This window comes from Ailuropoda melanoleuca, chromosome 1 (assembly GCF_002007445.2).
Source record: "Ailuropoda melanoleuca isolate Jingjing chromosome 1, ASM200744v2, whole genome shotgun sequence".
NCBI classification, from domain to species: Eukaryota; Metazoa; Chordata; class Mammalia; order Carnivora; family Ursidae; genus Ailuropoda; species Ailuropoda melanoleuca.
In genome coordinates this window covers 209,729,037-209,750,567 of record NC_048218.1, presented here as the reverse complement: position 1 = coordinate 209,750,567, position 21,531 = coordinate 209,729,037, and the positions used below count along the sequence as shown (strand labels likewise).

The following is a 21,531-nucleotide window of genomic DNA, read 5'->3' as shown; positions in this document are numbered from 1 at the left end:
TCTACGGTCTTCACAGGGACCCCCACCAGGCTCCTGTAAGGACAAGCCCGCTGTCTGAAGCCCAGGGACAGGGCACACGCACAGAGAGAGAGGTTTCCCCAGTCAGCCCTCAGGAGGGCCCTGCTTCCCGGAGCTCCTACCGCACCAGCCCTGACCACGGGGTCACAGGCACGCACGGACCCTATCCTTCCCTCACCGTTGCCCGTGGGCTGCTTTCGTGTTCCTGACTAAACTGCCAAATTCGGGGGCAGGACTCATTAGTACAAACGTGTGGGTTGGTGAAATCAGTACGAGTGGGAGAGGCAGACTGAGAGGAATAGTTGGGGTGCCGGTACCTCACTGGACCCCCGAGAACTCCAGTGTCTTCGTTTAGACATTACGGGGCTGGCTGGAGGAGAGTCTGACTTTTTATCCAGGGGCAATGGCGGGCGCTCCCCTGGTCCTGGGGTGTTGGTACCCCCCTTTGATCGGAATTTTCCCTTACGAGGGCTGGTCATCCTTTCCTATCTGGTCCTATGTTATGGAGAGGCTCCCCCGGCACCCCCTCATCCAGCAGCCACATAGCCCCAGGACCCCCAGACCAAAGGCCTCCCCAAGACCACAGCTGCACCCCAAGAACGCACTGGTCCTTGGGTACAGGGGCTGCACAAGCGAGCAGGGGACTCCCACGCGGATGAGGGGACAGCCCCACACTCAGCTACGAGATAACAAATATTTGGAGCTAAAGGGACCTTCAAATGAGCTAATTTTTGTTTTAAGATTTTATTTGCTTATTTGACAGAGAGACAGCCAGCGAGAGAGGGAACACAAGCAGGGGGAGTGGGAGAGGAAGAAGCAGGCTCATAGTGGGAGGAACCCGATGAGGGGCTCGATCCCAGGACCCTGGGATCATGCCCTGAGCCGAAGGCAGATGCTTAACGACGGAGCCACCCAGGCGCCCCTCAAATGAGCTAATTTAAAACACCCTTTGACAAAGAAGGACACTTAAAAGGCGATGACGGACTAAAACCCGAGTGGCCTAATGCCTGGCCAGTTCATTTTCTCCGTGCAGGGACTGTGTTCTGGTCTGAGCACCAGAACCTTCTGCCCCAGGCTTACTGTGTTTGTGAGCGAGCCCTGGCGGAGGGCTCACCTCAATGACGACAAGCTCCCCGTTTGTACACTGCCTACACTTGTCAAGGAGCTTTCGCTGGCCCCGTTCGGACAGTCTCAGCCCCACGGAGCTGGCTTTGGTAGCTTCCCTCCACAAGTGAGAGAACAGCCTGCCTTAGAGATGACATCGAGGAGGACGGATCGCCCCAAGCCTTGCATGCCTGGATATTGGCAGAGTCAGGACTCCAACCAGATGCCCCTGGCCCAGCCCCAGGCTCCTTCTGACACAGCACCCCACATTCTGCAGGATGCCCTGTAGTGATGGGGTTGGCTGTGCCCTGATCCACGCACAATGTGCATACCGTCTCCCAAGCTACCTATGGTGCGCCGTCTCCGAGATTGGAGGGTGGGCAGAGGTGTTCGTAGACACCCCAGCGGAGCGGTCTGCCCGGGGTCAAAGCTGGCCTTGCCTTGTGAGAGCCCCTCATCCCTGGTAGCAGGGCAGGCACTCCCGTGGACCCCGGCCCGCTGTTCCTACCCCTCCGGACATCTGTTTCCTCCTCTAGAGAGCAGGGTAATGAAACTGCTGCCCTTAGAGATCGGTGGTGAGGATTGAACGAGTTCGTGTGTGACATGCGCAGAGCCGCATCTGGGCCTTAGTACCCGCTGCCTGCGTGTTGGAATTACCATGCGTGGCATCATTTCTTCAGACAGGCATTCACTCAGCGCTTACACTGTGCACATCCCAGCCTCATCATTCCTACTATCGAATTGGTGCAAAGGTCAAGGAAACCGTGAGCATTAAGGTTGGCAGGGAAGCGGGGGCATCTGCTTCCTGCAGGGGCTGATAGAGCAGTCAGCTCCCTGGGAGGCCCGGATGCCCGACCTGAGATGAGGATGTCACCGCGGCCTGAGGCATCAACCTGTGGTTTGGGGCTGACTCACAGCTTAACTCCAGCCCCTGACCCCCCGGCTCATGGACCGGGGCGCCGAAGTGCCCACAGAGAAGTCGCAGAGGGCTGGTGCACCTGCTTGCATCTGTAACACCACCCCTCCCGTGCCAGGAGACAACCCCCCACGCACACGCGCTGGAATCCTGAATGTTCTGGCTTGGGGGCCACTTGCTTCCTCCTCTTTCCCCCCTTACAGGAAGCTGAGGTAGAAAAAGAGATGTTTGGGTCGATGCTACCGGAAGTCACGTGTTCTTGGAACACAACTTCCAGGCAAAGGGCTTAAATCAGTACAGTGTTTCCTTTATCCCCATGGAGGGAGAGGCGGCCAAATGCGCATTCACTTGCATTAATTAAGCACCTACTGCACGCGTGAGCCTGTGAAAGTCCCTCTCAGCCTGGGGAATGCAGAAGTGAAGGCATAGCATCAAGATGTTATATTTGCAAGGATGGCACCACGAAATCTGTGCCGTGACAGACCTCGGCCGTGGGCGGTACAGGAAGCCAGAGGATGGACAGCCTTCCTAGCCCGGGATTAGGGAGAGTTTGGGGAACAGTGCAGGGAAAGGCATCCTGGGAGAGGAGGCTAGCTTTGGTTTTTAATAGATTCCAAGACCTTAGAGCCGAAAGGGACCAGGTTCTCAGGGATTTTTGACAAAAAAAAAAAAGAGGAAAAATAGGGACTCTGGATGAAGTGGGAAAAGTAAGTCACAGGTAGCTCTTCTCTGCCTGGTCCCCGGGCCCACTGGGGGTGCTCCTGTCCCTGGGGCTTTGAGGGAGCCGGTCTCCGGGTCCTCTTGGCAAGAATTACCACGTAGGGCCAGGTTTCAGGTGGCAGAGACCCAAAGCTAAGCCAGCGGGTCTCTACCTTGACGTTGGTTAGAACCACCCAAACTGTTCAAAAACGTTCCCCAGGTGGCTGTCGCGGGCGGCTGGGGTTGAGAGCCACTAAGTTTTGTCCGCAGAACAGTATGGCTGGGTCTTGTTTGCTCTGCAGCCCTGCTGGGGGCTTGGGATGGAAGACGGTTTTCCCCATTTCACAGAGGAGGAAGCAGATTCGGGGAGGTCCACTGGGGGGCCAAACATCATAGATGCGGCAGGGGAGGCCTGGAGTCAAGTTTGCCAGCGCAGTGCCTGCTCCTTCACTGGCCCCAGGTCCTGCCGTGTGCTGACCCCTGCGGAACCAGAGACTCAGTCGAGCTGCTACCAAGTTCATGGTTTTCGGGGGCCCTGGAACCCCCCACTTTGGAAGGTGCCGTGGAGCCCCAAGTCTCCTGGGGATGAGCTGTTTTGTCACAAACCCCTCAGGGAAACTGCAAATGTCAGCCTCCATGCTTAGTCCCCACTCCATCTGGACTCTAACTCAGGGTGGGTGAGAGGACGGGGTGAGCCTGAGAGGGGCAAAGGCCCGGAGAGCATCCCTGGGCTACCTAGGGATCTGCCGGGGAAGAAGGAGAGCTATCGAGAATCCCCACCTTGCTCCTAAGCCCCAGCTCCTCAGGAGCAGAGAGGGGACATGCCTGATTTCCCACGAGGTGTGGCTGCTCGGCTCCTGCTGTCCCCTGTCAGCCTTGTGGGCTTCTGGAACCCTTGGGTATCTCTCAGAGTCCCCCGAGGCCACCTTCAGGCCTGAGAGGAGCAAAGGCCCATGCAGGAGCTGAGGGACAATGGTGCAAGGAGGCCATGTGACCATGCGGGCAGGTCTGGGGATGCCAAGGGGAACCAAGAGTCAATGTCCAGCACCAGGAGCTCGGAAGAGGCAAGGGAGGCCCTGCTCACACCTTGATTTCAGACTATCAGCCTCCAGAATTGGGAGATAATACATTTTTGTTCTCCTAAGCCCCCGAGGTTTGCCAGACCTTGTTGTGGGGCTCCAGGGCACCAAGGACGCCAAGAGAGATGGTGAAGTGACCTTGGAGGGCAGGCTGAGCAGGCAGGCCAGGGCGCCAGAGGCTGGGGAAGACTGTCCCATCCACCTCCATCCAGCAGCCCCATGGCTTGGGAGGAGTTCTGGGGCCTATCTGGGATGGAAAGCAAGCCTCCCAAGCCCCGGGGGCCAGGTCCCAGAGCTGCCCCTGCCTCTCCTCCCCCAGACCAGTGGCTGCTGCTGGGGAGGGGAAGGCATCCATCCGCCAACGACCTGCTGCAGGGGTGTGTGGGAGGGTGTTCTTAGCTCACCGCCTCTCCCTCCAGCCTGTCCCCTGCCCGTGCACAAACTCAGTTCCATGGTGGAGGAGGGATGAAGACCAAGTCCCCAAATACACTGTCCTCTGAAGTCCACCTTGAGCTGCCCACCCGCCCTTGAGGTTGCTGCCATCTCCCCGGGGCTCCCCGCCTGGGTTCCGTAGGCGCGCCCCTCCCTTCTTCACCTTCCGCCCAGCCCCACATACACCGCCCTTGACCGTGAACCCCGCGGGCAGCAGCTTTCAGCAACCGGGAGCTTGCTTCCCTCCTGGCGGGAGCGTGGCACCTGGGGGAAGGAGGCCGGCGCGACCCCGTGGCGGCTGCGGTGGGGGGCCGGGGAGGAGTGGTCAATGGCAGAGGCCCTGGAGCCGCCCCACGGGGCTGGGCCGGGACTGTGGGAGGAAGAAGTGCCCCCGACACTCACCCGCTCCGAGCTGCGAGCTGCGCGAGCCTTCTCAGCAGTCTTTCCAGAGCCAAGCAGGCCTCTCTTCCCTCCTGGAGCCCCATGCTGGGCTCAGCACCCGCCGCTTGCACACGCACGCACTCGTGCACACTCACACGCTCGTGCACATTGCGCGCCTGTGCACACTCACATCCCCCCCCCCCACGCTGCAGGGCCCGGCGTGCAGGAAGGCCTGGGAGGTGCGGAGGGAGGGTGTGCAGGTCTGGTCGGGGGCCTCAGAGAGCAGGGCCAGGGCTGGCGCCCATCCCACAGAAGGACCCCAGCTTGAGGCCCAGAGGCCCCCCGGAGCCGAGCATGCCCTGGGGGCCAGGGGTGGCCAGCCTGCCTGCGAGGGGCGGGGATGGGGAGGAAACCCCCCCCCACAGGGGGCTGGAGGCGCGGCACTGGACACCCGGCTTTGCCCAGATCCCCTCCGAGGCGGAAGATGGAAGTTGGCTTTTATCTGACCCGGTCAGACAGAGCCGTTTTGTGGGATAAAGGCTTAACGCTCGGTGAACACGTAGAAAAAGCTCAGCGCTGGCCCTCTGACAATCCCATTGTCTGGGGCCTGAGCCCAGGCGGTTAGGGCTGAAAGCGCCAAGTTCATGACATTTCAAAGAGAAATGATACTGGGGAGGAGGGGAGGGGGGAGGGAAGGGTGTGCAGGAGAAGCAGAATCCTAAAACGCCAGGCGACAGCACTGGACTCCTCCACCTGGTGCTCCTGGGCAGCCCGCCTCACAGCCACTCTGACCAGCTCCCTTTCTCAGGCCGTTAGGATGGGGGAGCCCGGAGGGTAAGGTCAGGGTCGCCAGAAGCTGCTGTTTGCAAGGTGAAGGTGTGAAAAGAAGCCCAAATACGTGGGTGCAGGGTGCCAGCTTCCAGCCCTGCTGGCTCAGTGGGGCGGCCGCCAGCACGGCCTCCCATTGTCCGCACAGCCCTGCTACATAGGAATTTGCCAGGAGGACTTCAGGTGACAAAACTAGTTTATTTTTAAAGCACTGCAGTGTTATTGTTTTCTTTCGTTTTTATTATTGTTATTACCAGATCCTTTAAAAAAAACTATTTTCTGAGCCTGGGAGATTCCATTTTTAGTGTTTCATTTGTCTCATGTGCCTCTGCAAAAGCAAATAATTTGGGAGAGAAAGCAGAGGAGTCAGGAAATTGAATGTGTTTTGTCTCCAGCCAAGTTTCCCTTGAGTGATTTCGTTTGCTTTCTGTCTCGCGGATCGGGCTCTGTTCTCAGACCTCCAGCCTGCTGGGCCAGGCAGGCAGCCCGCCATCCCCCGCCCCATCTCGGGAGGCTGGGTGGGGGGCGGTCTGCACCCCTCAGCCCGTTGGCCAGGTAAACCGTCCCTCCGAAGAACAAAAACGAGGCCTTGCAGAATCATTCTCCTGCGAGGAGAAAATAGGATTGGGCCAAAGTATCAGCAAGGTAAGTCGGATTAACGGCAAGGTTCAATACATTTTGGCATTCTTGCGCAATTTTTAATTGTACAAAGGTGTATGTTTCCCTTCCCTGGTTTTATTTAAAGAGGATGTTTGTTTGTGCCCCAGAGGTAACTGATGAGAGATAAGGCTCTGGGTGGAATTGGAAACGTATAACCTTGCAGAATGACATTTGGCCCAGTAATGTGTGACACGCACGGGCAGATAAGCGTCTACGCCCGTTCTTTGTTACCGCCTCTTGCCCCCTGGCGTCGCTTTGATGCAAGGACACCCCTCGCGCGGCTGCCGCGGAGGCTGCCGAAGGCTCCCTCCCCACAGACGACCACAGGGAGGACTGCAGTCAATTCATTTTTTAAATACCCAGACAAAGTCGGCCGGCGTTTAAAAGCATATAAACAGGCACTGCAGAGCTTGATCGCAAAGCCCGTCGTTGATGCTACTGGAGAAAATACCCAGGTCTCTGCTGCATTCTGCCACATGCAGGTTTAATCGACGTTTGCTTGTGGGTCATACATGAGCTCCATTTCTTCGGGGCCAGACAAGGCTTATAATTGTTTAAGTTTGCAAATCGCTTAGCAATGAACTCCGGGGAGGGGGGCAGAGGGCTGCAGTTCCCAAGGTAGCCAAGGCCAGGTCATGAATCACTGGGAAGTCATCAACTCTGACTGTCCATGCCATTGCTGGAGGCCCTTTCCAGGATGAACTGCAAACAGAAAGCCAGAGGGGACAGAATCAGTCCAAAAGGTTTTTGAGGTTCTGGCTGAGAGAGAAATGTGCGTTTGCAGAAGCTCAGGGCCCAAGGAAGAGAAAGTTATGCTTCATCAAAGTTGCCCGTCAGGTCAGGGGAGGGCCGGGAGAGAGGTTGGTGGGATTCGGCCTCCGTTCATTGCTTCATTGCAGACGGCACGCAGGGGGCTGGTAGGGCGCGCCCTTCTGGAAGGTCAGTTTCTGCAGCTAGAGACAGGTGTCCCCAGAAGTGCGGTGCCAGGTCAGAAGTCTGGGGAAGTTGTGGCGGCCTCTGTCAGCTCGTGGACGCAGATTATTTTCTTCTTGGTGCGGGATGGAGAGAGAAGTGCGCTTCCTCCGAGGCCTGGCTTTGCCCACCCTGTTAACGGCTGTCCAGAGCTTCCCGCAGCTGGAGGCGTCCTGGGGTGCATTTCCGTAGTTGTCTGGGGTGAGGCTTTCAAGTGAATTCAAGAAGTTTGTAAGTACATTTTGATCAATCTAGTGAAAGAGGAGTCAGGGATCTGTTTATTTTTAAAATGTTTCCTGTTTCCCACATGTAACGTAGATGTGTGTGTGTGTGCATGTGTGCATGTATTTGTGTGAGTGTGTGTGTGAGAGAGAGGAGAGAGCAGTAACGGAGCCTTTTTGCAAGGCCTAATCTCACCAATTCCATGTTTTCATGGCTTGGCTTGTGAATTCGTGTACCGAGTGCCTCTTTAAAAACTAACCAATAATCCCGCTTACTGCCAGTGCTGCGGGAGGCCGAGAGCCATTACGCTGTCTCAGGTGGGGTGAGACCCACCACCGCTTTGGTCTAAACTCTGTCCTGGTTACTCAGTGCACACATTTCAAGTTCTTGATTTCCATGAGACACCTGACGGTTCTAAAGGCCTGAGGACTCTGACACTTTTTGCCTCCTCTTCTCCCCATCTTTAAGCTATAACGTTTGCGGGAGTTTTCCTTCACTTGAGTCTGGATCGCTTCACAAGGTGTTTGCTTTCCCAGGTGGCTGGTGGGGGGTGCAGACGCCCTGTGGGAGGAGGGGGCCGAGCACAGCACCTGGCCCTTCTCCTCTGGCTCGTGTTGCTGGAGACCTGAGCTTAGTGTGACACAGAGCGGTCCCCAGACCAGGGTGGGTGGAACAAGCGTCAGCTAGGAAGATGAGGACAGAAGAGCCTGTGTGGGGAAGGCCCTTTCCTTGGCGGCTGTTGACCGAATGCANAACAAGCGTCAGCTAGGAAGATGAGGACAGAAGAGCCTGTGTGGGGAAGGCCCTTTCCTTGGCGGCTGTTGAGTTGACCGAATGCGTAGNCTTGTGTTCCCTCTCTCGCTGGCTGTCTCTATCTCTGTCAAATAAATAAATAAAATCTTAAAAAAAGAAAACANTGCTTGTGTTCCCTCTCTTGCTGGCTGTCTCTATCTCTGTCAAATAAATAAATAAAAAAAATCTTAAAAAAAGAAAACGTCAAAATGTACGTTCATTCGCAGGCCTTTGTTTGGGCCTGCGATGCACACCGTCGCTGACGTCCCTGGGCTTGTTCATAACCAGGGTTTGTTCGAGGCAGACTGCCTGTATCCCTATCAATGGCATGTTTTGTTTAGTCAGAAATTAAAAGTAAAGGTGGGCCATCCTCCCAGGTGAAGGAGCTATCCAGGAACTCAGGGACCAGAAACAGAAACGGGGTGTGGGAGCAACTCTCCTCCCCACGTGTATTTGTAGGAGAGGGCAAGGGGAGGAAAGGGGGTGGAGGTTCCTTTAGTAAATCCAGGGGCCGCTGGAGAAAGCCAGAGACCCGGGCCTCTTCCTGCAGGCCTGTACCCCCTGCCTTCCCGCCTCCAACCCACAGACGCCGCAAACACAAACCGCCACAGAGACCAGGGGGCTCTCAGCCACTGCATCTGTGCCTTTGTCCGCCTTGGGACCAGCGGCCTTCAGATCATGGAGTGGTGGTCTACACCAGCGGACCCAGGCTCAAAAGATCCAGGGCCAGTTTTTTTGGGGGAGGGGAGGAGATGGATAAGAGCTGGACCTCCAGCTGCACCACGGCGGGGGAAGGGTAAGCTGTTTCTGGGTGCCCAGCACGCTGATTACCAGGGGCTGGGGTTCCCGGGCCCAGGCGGCCCTCCTCCGCAAAAGCCCACACCAGGCTGCCCGGAGCCTGAGCCCTGCCAGAGCTCCTGGCTCTGGGGTTGTTAATGTTTTTGTTTTTGTTGGGAGAGGGGGTTTGGAGATGTGGAGTGCGCTGGCAGAGTACAGAGGAAATATCAGGATGTCTCCTTGGCAAGAACTCAGCCCTAGAGCCAAGGAGGCTGGCTAAGCTAGGTTTTAGGGAGACCCAGGCTGGTGGGTCCTGGGACAAGAAGGGACATCATGTGGGGTGGTGCCCACGTTAGAAACCTCCTTCCTTTGCAAACTTGAAGGAGGGTCATGGAACACACAAGAGGCCACCCGGTGAGCCGTGAGACTCCAGGTCCTGCTTCCCACTGCTAGCCTGTGTGGGGGAAATGAGATAAACCCACGACCCACGTAGGATCACAGAACTCTCTCTTGGAGGGGGCAAACAGAAAGGGAGAAGTGGAGACGGGGAAGGGCAAGTTCATTCCCAAGAGTGCTGTAAAAGTCTCTCTGGGAGAGAACAAAGCGGGAATCGTTAATGTTTGTGAGTGTCCGTATTTCTTCAATACTTGTCTTCTCTAAATATAGCATCTAATAAAAGATGTCTTAAACCCCCTGAATTGGGCAGAGTCCAAAAGCTCTCTCGTGGCCAAGTTCACACACACCAGCTCCCTCCCTGGGCATCCCCACACATTTTATTTATCCTTCAGTTTATTCAAACTTATTTTTGAACCAGAGGAAGGCAGTTTTATTTGGCTAGTAAAGATTGTGTTTAACTCATTGAGTATGCATTGTAAAAGTTTTGCAGTCAAATGCCAACCCGAATTCCAAATTGGGAAGTTAAATATTTGTTTTTAATTTTCTGGCTTAAAAATGTTAACTAACAGAAATGATTCTTTCTGCTCTAATGTGCTTGCATAAACGGGCTTGTTATTGGAGTCTGCCCCTAAAACAACATTTGCTTCCTGTCCTGACACATTGTGTTTGGAAACTCCACTCTTGGAAGCAATTTTAATACCAAGAAATAAAAAGCAAGTGCTTGACCTTACAGTGTTTTGGTACACAGGCTTATAGGCGGCAGGAAAATGAGAAAACAGCATTCATAATGTTATTGGAGAAGCTCGGTTATAGACAAATTTAAGTAAAAGAATGTATTTTGTGGGAAATTATAAAAGAGCTTACTTTCCAAAAAATATAGGCACCAGAGGCCCCTTAATGTTTATCCTTTTAATATTATAATTCAAGATTGAATAAAGAACTTAAAATCTGGAATTTTATTTAAAAATTTCAAGATTAATTCGCCAAATATTTTAGCTGTGTTGCATTATCTTGCGTTTACCTGTTTATATGCGTCACTTTCTCAAAATTAAGCGAATTGCCCTTTTCTTCAGAGTGCAACTATAGGACCGAGAAGACCAACAGGCTTGAAGATGACCTCCCACGCGCGCCATCGTGGGGAGTGAAGCTGGAGAACACTGTGCCTTCTCCGGGGAGGTGTATTTCCAGGTAAACCAAACTGCAAACAGTTTAAAACCCTCTGCTGAAAGGAGACTCTCAGGTGATGGCGAAAACGAACCGTCTGACTGGAAACCAAACGGGATCCATTTTAGAAGGTCAGCAGCATTCCAAGGGCCCTCATCTAACTTTTTTAAAAAGCGCAATTTTGGGGAATGATGTCGAAAACCCAGTGGGGATGAGAAACTCCTAACAACCCCAGGGAACTGGTCTGGGCTTGTCTTAACTGCAAGCCACTTCCTCCCTCTCCGCTTTGTCCCTAAAATCTAAAGGGAGCGGAGGTTCCCCCTCCTCCCTGCAGCTGGGTCCAGAGAGCACAGAAGCTGGACCCCACGCCAAGGACCCTATCTTCCCCTCCACCAGGCGTGAACTCCCACAACTAAGCCCTCACTGACTCAAACCCCTTCCATATGTTTTCAGCCAAGTAGGGTTTGTGCGAAGCCTGCCGTCTGCAGCATTAGGGCGCCCCCCCCCCCGCCTGAGACACGTGTGCAGAGGGGGGCCATGTGCTGTGGAGGTGTCAGTGGCTCAAACACAACCATTCCATACCCCCTGGTAGTTTGAACTCCATGAACCTTCCTCCAGGAAGAAAAGGGAAGAGAGGTGTCTCGTTCTCCTTTCTGGGGTGGGCAGGAGTGGAGGGGCTTCTAGGAGGCAAGTTACTTCCCTTCCCCAGACTCAGGGATTTAGCGGGTTACCAGGTAATTTGTTGGACCCTGTAATCTATAGCCAACACCATTTTAAATCTCCGGAGTAAGGGGTAACTTCTGGGCCTCAATCTCCATCTCCTTCCCCCTTCTGAGCCCCAGGACNCTTCCCTTCCCCAGACTCAGGGATTTAGCGGGTTACCAGGTAATTTGTTGGACCCTGTAATCTATAGCCAACCCCATCTTAAATCTCCGGAGTAAGGGGGAACTTCTGGGCCTCAATCTCCATCTCCTTCCCCCTTCTGAGCCCCAGGACCCCTTGGGGAAGCGCTCACTGGCACGCAGCTGAGGCAGGCTTTCCTCCCTGGGCATATCGCCTTTCCCGGATCAGTCTGAATCTCCTCCCCAGACCGGCCTGCCTGCGCCCACTCCTGTCCCGGTGGTCCTGCGGGAAGGGAAGAGGAGGTCTTTCCTTTTTAACTGTACTTAATGCTTCCTCTAAAAAACGGCGGGAGGAGAGACAGCGGTCTTACCTCCTAGCTTGCCACCCTGCCGCCATCTCCTTAGCTGGAAGAGAGCTCCTGTATTTTAAAAAGCGACCTCCCCCTCCCCGCATTCCCCGTACTGGCTGGGCCACTGCGGTGAGTTTGGCTGCCCGCACGTGGACCCCCGTGAGGGGCGTGTCGCGCGTGCAGGGACTCGTGTGCGCGGGGACGGTGCGCGGAGGCTCTGCGAGAGCCCGGGTGCCCCAGCGCGCAGGCCGGAACGCGGGCTGAGGGTGGAGGAGGTCCACGGCGAAATTGGTCGGAGGGAAAGGAGGGAGACAATTAGGACTTGTCGGGTGCCTGCCCTTTCCCACCTTCCCTGCGTGACCTTTAGGCCCGTGGCGGCCAGGAAGTGCACAGTATTGATTGGGTTCTTCCTCGGGTTCCACGGCGCCGCGCTCGGCTGTGCAAAATGAACCATTAGTGGACGCTATTGACCCAGCGCGCTGGCGGCCTCTCCCCATTCACATGTCCCCGCGTAATGAATTCGTCCATTTAGAAACATTACAAGGAATATTGGAGATTGACTGCCAGAGGAAGTGACACTTGACCCTTGCATCCTGCGCCCCGGAGGGGACAGCCGCCGATTTCAAAATAGGAGTCCTCGAGCAGCGCCGCGCGGCGGTGACCAGCCGCTGCCCTCCCGCGCTTCTCCGGGGCCCCTTTCCTGCCCGGGCCCCCTTCCTCGCCCCTCCCGCCTCGCGCGCCACGTTCCCTGCTCGACACCTTCTCGCAACCGCGTTTCAATCAAACTCACTGGGATGGCACCGAGCAGGCGCCGGACAAGAAACACGGCGCGGGGGACAACGCGCGAACAAGCCGAGCCGCGCGCTCCAGCGCCCCCGCTCACGCGCGCTCTGCCGGCGGGGCCCCCACCCGGCCCGCGCCCGGCGCCAGAAAGAGCGGGGGCCGCTTCCCCTCGGGGACCGAGGGCTGCGAGGCCCGGGAGGGGGAAGAAGGGACTTCGTTCCCGAACCGCCGCGCTCCCCGGTTCGCTTTCCGTGGGGACTGGCGCCAACAGCCGACCAGGAGGAGGAGGGAGGAGAGAAGGGAACAGAGAGGAGGAGCGGGAGGGACGGAGGGCCTGGGCGTGTCCCGCCCTCGGGCCTCGGCGCCCCGGAGGATCGGAGCCCCGGGCTGAGGATTTGGGGCGCGGGGGAGTTCACAACCACCACCGGGGTGCCAAACGGGGTTCTAAATTTCGCAGTCGGGCGGCGACGCGGCTGGGGCGCACGGAGCCCCGGCCTCGGCTCGGCTGGCTGGCTCTGGCGCGGGCGGGCAGCACGGACCCGCCGCGGCCGCTCGGCCTTCAAGTCCGGCTGCGCCTTTTGTTCTGCCGGGTGGCTGTAATTTCACATAAAATGCCTATTAGAACCGCGGCTGTCGCAACACGACTTTCTCCTTGTTTTGCCACCAACTAACAGGATTAGCCAACAAGAGCGAGATTTCAAATTAACCATAAAAATTACAAATTGCAATTCATTTAGCTGCCCATTTACTACATTAAAACACATACATAAATGAATGTGCGTATTCGGAGGGTTGAGGCGCCCGCGAGAAGCCGCGCGGCTGAACTCCGGCCTCGAGACCTGAGAGCCAGGGCCTTGGTGCCGCGACCGGCGGCGGATTCGCACTGTCCTCCCGGGGACCAAAACGGCGCCACGTGCCCTCGCGGGCCGTTCAGAGGACTTGGGACGAGCTCGTTGAGTATCGGAGCTATTCCCAAGCAGGGGCTGTGCAGGGCGCAGAGGAGTGGTTCCGAGAGAGGGCTGCGCAGACACCAAGCCTCTCAGGAGGAAAGCCTTCGTGAAAAAATCTGGGGTTGGTGCCATTCGCGTTGGGTGCCTGGAGCGTAAGGAACGAGAAGTGGCGGGTTACTACTCCGTGCGGAGGCGGACACGCCGAGTTCAAGTCATTCACTCCAGTCACTTTGCACTGGGGCCTTTTTTAGGGAGCAGGCCATTCCTCGGCCTTGCCGGAGGGCTTGTGGGGCCGTGAGGGCCTTTAAAATCCAGTTTCTGCTTTCGCTGTTGCAGTTTTTCGCCTTACAGATGCCCAGAATCCTAGAGTTTTGTCTAAGCAGCAGACTCCGCGGGAGACCTGATTTCTGGGGTCCCATGGGTCGGGGTGGGTCAGCAAAGGGGGACACGAAGCGGGCCGGGTTCTCCATCCTTCTCCTAGGGCAAACAGCATTCAGAGGGAACACTGACCAATGCTTCCCTCCCGCGTGGTTGTTTTTTGTTTAGTTCAGCAGATTTCATTCCTAAACCAGATCTTCTTTGGCAAGGGACACGTGCCTTTTTCCCCCTCTGCCTTGGACCCTAGGCCTCCCGAGGGAGGTGGCGTTGCCCCCACCGCATACAATCGGCAGGGGGCGCGCTGAGACGCCTCCACCACGCCAGCCTCCAGCCCCGACAGCCCCGGGGGGGCTGCATTGGCTGGGGGGGCTCCCAGCTTCTTTCCCCTGGGGAAGAAGGGACCACTGGGGCACCTTCGGGCGAGCACTTCCCTGACTGGGGGAGTGCGCGCCGGGCTCCCCAGGTGGAGGGTGGGCCAGGGAAGGCGAAGGCAGAGGCCGGCTGGAGCCACCGGCGTTGAACCCCGGGAGGTCAGGTCCCCAGCTGGCGAAGAGCGCAGTGTGGACTCAGCTCCAGGGCTCCATCCCAGGACCGGAGGAAAGTGCTGAGTCTGCCTGGTCGCATCCAAGGTGCGCACCTTAGTTCTTTCCGGACAGTCTCCACCACTCCAGCCCTAAACTCTCGGCCAAGTCCAGAGGCAAACGTGACTTCTCCCTAGGATATTCTTGAATAAGTCTAGAACAAGTCCTCCGATTCCGCCAGAGCTCAGGCCTCCACTGATAAAGCCGGAGTAAGGATGGCGGGGGATGGGACGAGAGCAGAGGCCGGGGCTTGGGTCTGCTTAGGAGACCCTTCTTGGCGCTGACACTGGTGTCCCACACAATGATTCCTCTCCCCAGTAGTCAGAATCTGCTCAACGGTTGGGTGGCGCCCACGAAGAGGGCTCCTCCAGCTTGTAGATGCTGGGACGCAAGGGGTACAGACTTTTCCAGAAGCTCCGTGGAGCTGTTGCCATCATGGTGGGCAAGGTCTTGGCACTTCTGAGGTTCCAGCATAGGGTGGGCCAGGAGTCCAGTTTGCTCCCCCCCATGCAGCGGAGTGACACTATCCAGGCCCCCAGCTGCTCCCCACCTGGGCCACCTCCACGCCCAAGAGAGAGGGGAGTGCCCAGCCCAAGCCCAGCCCTGTGATGTCAGCCAGTCCTGCAATGTCAGCTCCACGAAAAGCGAGTGAGGCGGCAGAGCTGGTCAAGATACGGTTTTCCTGTTCCCCTGGCTGGCTTTATCACTCTAGTACACTGAGCCAGAGGACACAAAGGGGCGTTTGTTCTTGAATTCTCTGCCAACAACCACGGCCAGATTATGTTTCCTTTCCTACACTCACGGTGGTCCAGTTCCTGGGTGCAGGGAGCCGGGAGCCGGGAGCCGCCTTTGTTCGGCTGACAAAGACCGGAAATCCAGCCAAGGATTGTCGCAGGTCAGTCCGAGGGGATCTCCACATCCTTTTGCAGGTTCCTGGGCTAAACCCTTGCCCTAGGGGCTTAGGGCACCTCCTCCGATCCCGACCCTTTACTTTTGGGGACCTAAACCATTCCCTTGAGCCTGCCAGAATCCTCTCGGACTCCCAGCAAAAATAGCCCATTGTGTGCAAAACAGGACATTGAGCAAGAGTTGAGAGGTCTGGGAAGAAGCCCTGCGGCCACAGGGCCAGTCTGCTTCCCAGTCACAGGCCAAGCGTGGGCTGCGGCCAGGTCCATGCAGCCCGCCCGCCCGTCCTTTATAACAATAACCACCATAGATCAAGGGCCCAGGCAGCCTGCCCCGTGCTCGCCCTGCATCCCAGGTGTGGAGCCTCCTGTGCACGGGGCCCAGCCTACTGGCCTGCCAAGTGAAGATGGTTAGCCGGCCCCACTGACCTCATTGTGGAGCGAAGCCTAGACAGAAAAGGGGTGAGCGAATCCCCTGAAAAGTGTAAATATCTCAACATTGGCTGTTTGTTCCCAGGGGGAGGACAGGACGTGTCTTGTCTCCTTTCAGCCTGAAAGGCCAAGTGCGTGCTGGACTTTTCCCAAAGCAGCTGCTGTGGCTTTGCCCTTCGGAGCAGTGGGGCCGCCGCCAGATAAGACAGCGCTTCGCACGTTGATGAATTTTAACCTGCTGTGTTTCAAAGTTCCACGATTAGCGGCTGAGTCGTGGAGCTGAGATGAGTATAGGGTGGTGAGGTCAAGTCCTGTGGGAGAAATGATGCTGGAATCCGAGATCTCTGGGTCTCGGCGCTCAACACATTTTATTAAGCACCTGCTGTGGGCCGAATATTGCATTAGGTGCCCCGAGGGCCACGCACACGCATGGGCACTGCGCACGCTCCTGACCCGACGCTCGCCCCACGGTCTGCGCGCTTTACTCAGGGAAGGTGCCCTCCAGCATAGCTTCCGAGCCACAGCTTGAAGAAATGGGGCACCGACTGGCCTGTCTAGAACCTTCCACACGATGCCAAAACCCTGCTCGACTCACTACCCAGCTTCCTGTTGACGGCTTCCCTCAGCCTCCCGCCTGGACCGGGTGCCTCGCAAGTGAGGACAGCTCCGTCCACCTGTGCCAGCGAGTGATTGACAGGTGAGGGGTGGGGGCACCAGGAGACGTACATCGATGCGCGTGCACGAGACAACCATGCTCTAGAACATTCTGTGGAAGACTCCTGTGATGCTCTCAGAGGTCTGAGCGTATGGCGCTGCCGGGTGCAGCCCCTGGGCTTCTCCCCACCCCGGCCCTGCTCTCTGACTCCTCTGGACCACGTCCTCTGGCTGACAGAGACCAGTCTGGCCTGGGAAACAAGCCCCAGCTCCCACCACTTCCGGCACCGGTGCGTCGTCTTTGCAGGTGAAGAGCCTCAGATGGGAGAAATAGGCGGCGGAGGCCGTTTTCCCAGGGCTTGCATGCACATCTCCAGATTGGGAAATGAGATCCTGTAAGACGAGATGATCAACCGTCAGGAGGTCAAGCACAGGCCGGAGAGGAGACCTGTCAGCTTGTCAAAAGCATGCTTGGGTAGCCTTCCCTGCGGGCCGATCCCCGGGACTGCCACCTGATAAAGGCAGGTTCACAGCCAGCCTGAGAGATAGGCTCCACCCTCATTCTTCCCACTTTCCAGATGAGAAAGCCGAGGCACCATGAGGTTTGGTGATTTGCTCACGTGACACACCTGCAGGTAAGTGATGGAGCCTTGAGCTGTCTCCCAACGGTCTGGCCCCGCACAGTATCACCGCTCACAGAGACATGCCCGTGCCCAGAGAAGCCCCAGCACCCGCTGTCACTGGATGCGGAGAGACAGGGAAGGAGGCACAGGAAGGTCGAGCCACCCACCTGCTGCAGGGACCCAGCCTTTATTTATATTTTTTTAAAGATTTTTTAATTTATTTATTCGACAGAGATAAAGACAGCCAGCGAGAGAGGGAACACAAGCAGGTGGAGTGGGAGAGGAAGAAGCAGGCTCAATAGCAGAGGAGCCTGATGTGGGGCTTGATCCCATAACGCTGGGATCACGCCCTGAGCTGAAGGCAGACGCTTAACCACTGTGCCACCCAGGCGCCCCGGGACCCAGCCTTTAATCCTCAGAGCCTCCTGGTCCGNTCCCATAACGCCGGGATCACGCCCTGAGCTGAAGGCAGATGCTTAACCACTGTGCCACCCAGGCGCCCCGGGACCCAGCCTTTAATCCTCAGAGCCTCCTGGTCCCGGCCCTGAGGATAGACTCGATGAAAGATGCCTCGAATCTTCCCAAATCAAAGGGCACAGCTGGCGCCACATGCCATTTGTCCAATAACCCCTGCCGGGAGAGATTCCAGATGCTGACCCTGGCTCCACTCCCCCTGGTCCTTAGCTTTGATCTAATGAGTCTTAATCCCCGCTGGCGACCTGGCCTCCGTCCATCTGCTTCTGTCCACCATCCAGGCAGCCGCGCCAGCCTCTTCGGGATTCTCTGGCCTGAACACCTGTTCCCACTGGCGACTCTTGCTCCTCCCGTCTTCCCACAGGGTGGCGGAAACACAGCTGGAGTGAAGCTGTCACTGTCCCCTACGTAAATGGCCCCCAAACTGTCAAGAAAAAGTCAAGCGTATTTAATACACTGCATTGAAAAGTCAGGAAGGGTGTTTAATAACAGATTAGAGGGTTCCCTCCGAAGTAGGTAAAATAATGTTAAAAGTTGAGATACTTTCCTATTAGACATCCAGGAAACTCAGCTCCCTAAGAAAACGAAGTGTTTCTCTATAGTTCATTCCAAAACTTTGCAGCCCAAACACTACCAGCGAAGTCCTAGGAGACTGCCCGGGGTGCGGGGTGGGGAGTGGCTTTGAGCCTGGCCTCGGCCCCTCTACTCCCTAGCTGTGTGGTCTTGCAGAAGTCTGCTACCCTCTCTGAGCCTTTTCTCCCCCCTAAGTGGGGCAGTAACAGTCATCAGGGAGTTGCTGTGACGGTACATGAGGGAGAGTAAGTCAGGTGCTTAGGACTCCATACCTATCACATTCATTTTCTCCTTGGGCTCAGAATGCCTGTGCACCAACAGATCTGGACGCCAGGGCGTAGGCAGGGGAGGAGAGGCAAGGAGCAGAAGCTGGGCTTTAGAAGAGGGGCTGTGGAGAGGGGAAACGAACAGACTGTGTTTGGGAGAAGCTCGGTGCTCCTGGCCTCCACTGAGCTCCTTCCTTCCCGGGTAGACCTCGGGCTGTAAGGTGTCTGTTCCCACCCGCTCCTCAGGAGATTCAGAGAATTTGTATGATGTCTCACCTGCGTCATGCACCGTGCTTCACTTTCCTTATGCGTCTGTCCTTCCTGGGATCCGGTGAGGTTAGGGTCGTCCTTGAGCACATTGCATCTGGGCTTCTGCGCGTTAAACAAAGGGTCCACCCCTTCCCCCAGCGACCATGCCCCAAGGGTCCCTACCTTTCCTGCCTGGCTTGAAACTGTACTCCAGTCACCTATGAAGCAAACTGCACTCATGTTGGGGTTCCAGGTTTCAAAGCTTCAGGGAGTGTGGGGATGGAAGCAGCTGGATGGAGTTTGGGGAAATGCCCTGTTTCCAGTGGGTTTCCTTTCTCCAAAACCACATACATCGATGCTGTACCTCTTTTCACCAGAGCATCTGACAGCTGAAGGAACAGGCAGGGCTGGGCTTTACCTCCATGGGCCTTTTTGGAGACCCTCCGAGGAGGTCCACAGGTGAAGCAGGGGTGGGGTCTCTAACCCCCAAGATGATAGGGCCCCCTGAGAGCAGCTCTGACTCCCTGCTCTGTTGTCTATAAGAAATGAACCGTCGTGGGCGTCTCTCCCAGCCACCCTGATTCCGGGGTCGTATTCACCCAGCTTCCAATGACCTTGCCTAAGAAACACCCCTCTTGACATTGACTTCATCCAGGGCTGCAGAAGCCCAGTTTAAATTAAAGGGGAAGCCACCTGCAGGGCTGGGGTCTGGGAGCCTTTGAAGTTTGGGCTCCAAGCACATTGTCACCTGGGGGGCAAATGGATTTTCATTCGGAGGAAATCAAGTCCCTTGAGAGAGTGCCCAAATGAGAGAAGATGGGGGGATGGAGGGCTGGGGTCTGGGCTGCTGTCTGAGACATGAATCACTTCCCTGTTAGCAATGCTGGCCTGGGGAAGTGCTGCCACCCAGCCTGAGTGGGGCCCCCACCCCTCCGGACCCTCTCCTCCACGGAGGGTCCCCACAAAGAGGCCAGGGGGATGGCTTTGCTACGGGAACGTGCTAACTCCACCCTCTGTTCAACATCTGAATCGAAACCTGGCCTATAAATGCAGGATTTTTTGAGGTCCCAGAGGTGCCCTGTGGGGTCTCCACAGCACCTGGAAGCTGTGTCCAGCAGGCTTCCCACACGGCCAGTCCACTACCAATGACCCCTCAGTCACATCTGATGAGTGGCTGGAGGAACCCCGGAAACCACGGAGCACACTCATCTGATTAGTGTCATTCCCTGTGACAGCTTCGATGGACTCGGGATGGGCCGGCATCTCAGTTCCTTCTCCAGGAGGGCCTGCCATCTTACCCCAGACTCCTCGCGTCCTTGCTCGCCTCGGCCCCCGGAGCTTCCTGAAGGGCTGCCCGGAGCCCGCGTGCTCTGCAGGGCTCGGCACGGTGTCCTCTGGCTGCTCTGACGGTGAGTAATCCCCACCTTGGATGACGGAGCAGTGAATCCATTCGCAGGCGCTTGGAGAGAACAGAAGTTGCCAGAAAAGACGTAGGAAGAAGGAAGGGTGGGCAGAAAGGGGGTTTCCTGGTGCCCCTCTTTCCCCTTCTGCCGGACTGTGAGGGCACACGCAGTTCCGGGTGCTTCGGTCCTGTTGTGTAGGCCAGTGGGGGGATACCAGGCAGCGTCACCCGGTGTCCCATGGACAGTGGGACCCAAACGTGGGGCGGTTTGGAGGGGCCCGTGGAGACGGCCTCTGGCCTCTCCTCCAGCTGTCGGTTTATTCTCTCCGTGCAGTGAACGCACACTGTGCACGCACAGAACCACACGCAGAGACTTGAATCCTCTCAGAGGTGAATAATCCCAGGAGGGAGAGGCGGCAAATGGGGCTAAGAACCAGGCGCTCTGGACGTGCGCAGGAGGGGAGAGCAAGCCGTGATGGGCGGGGGGCTGTGACGGTGAGCCAGCACTCCAGCCCCGTGGCAGGTAGCTCTGTGACCGCAGCAAGCCAGCAGCGTCTTCCACCCCATTGCCAGGGTGAGGGGGGGGCCTCCTGCCACCCGTGAACAATGCGCTGAGAACATGGGTCTGGAGGGAAATGCAGAGATGACACTCACTTCAGTGTTTCACCTCCCGGAGGAGGACTGAGAAGTGACGCCACCCTTCAGAGAGCCAGGTGTGTTTTTGGCTCCTGCTGGCTCTGGCTCAGGGGGACACAGCTTTGCGCCACGTCCCACGTTGGGGGTCCCTCACCTGTCTGTCCCGTAGACGAGCTGAAGTAGATGGCTGGGGGGGGGCTCGAACAGAGCGCGTTTGTCCGGGGGTGCTCCCCTCCCCGCCGTGTCCTTCCCAGACCCCGAGAGTGTGGCCGTGTTTGCAGATGTCATCAGTTAGGTTAAGATGAGGTTCATCCTGAAGCAGGTGGGGCCCCGTACACCTTGACTGGTGTCCCTATAGAAGAGAGGAGGACATGGAGCCACCCAGAGAGTAAGGCCATGTGCCGATGAGGGCAGAGACCAGGCCGTGCGGCTGCAAGCCAGGGGACGCGGGGGCTGCCAGCAGCACCAGAAGCCCCAAGAGGCAGGGCGGCCTCCCGTGCAGGTTTCCGAGGGAGCCCGGCCCTGCCCACACCTCCATCTAAGCCTCCCAGCCTCCAGACTGGGAGAGAGTACACTTCTGCTGTTCAACCCCCGGTCTGTGGGACTTCGAGCAGACGCAGCTCTCAGACTGGGCCTTAGCACCCTGGCAGAGACGGGCAAGGTCGCGGGGCACCAGTGGCAGCCAGGCCTGGGGCACGGGAGTCCCTCCTCCCACTGCAAAGTCACTGTGCTGTTCCTGATGCCACGTGTCCTCCCCGTCTGCCCTGATGAAGGGGGCCTGCAAGGCCCACGTGGGACGAGGCTGGCATGTGAGGGCGCTGGAAACTCCCTCTGCCTTTTCCTTCCGCCCAGCCCTGTCCCCACCTGACAACACCTGCCCGGCCCGCTCCGTGTTCTAGGAGCATCCGTGGGGGCTGGGGTGTGGTGAAGACCATGGGAGGGAATGCAAGCCCGGCCTGGAATGAAGATGTCTCTAACAGTCACAGGACCACC

The 21,531-nt window shown here is 57.1% G+C and overlaps 1 long non-coding RNA gene across 1 annotated transcript in view; it reads left to right on the top strand.

The window, feature by feature from the left end:
• Positions 1–16,871: 16,871 nt before the first annotated feature.
• LOC109490675 overlaps positions 16,872–21,531 on the top strand; it is a 5,200-nt gene continuing 540 nt past the window's right edge. Inside the window, exons 1-2 of the long non-coding RNA XR_002144046.2 lie at positions 16,872–16,950; positions 19,736–19,909. This is a non-coding gene — a long non-coding RNA (uncharacterized LOC109490675). The remainder of the gene's footprint in view (positions 16,951–19,735; positions 19,910–21,531) is intronic.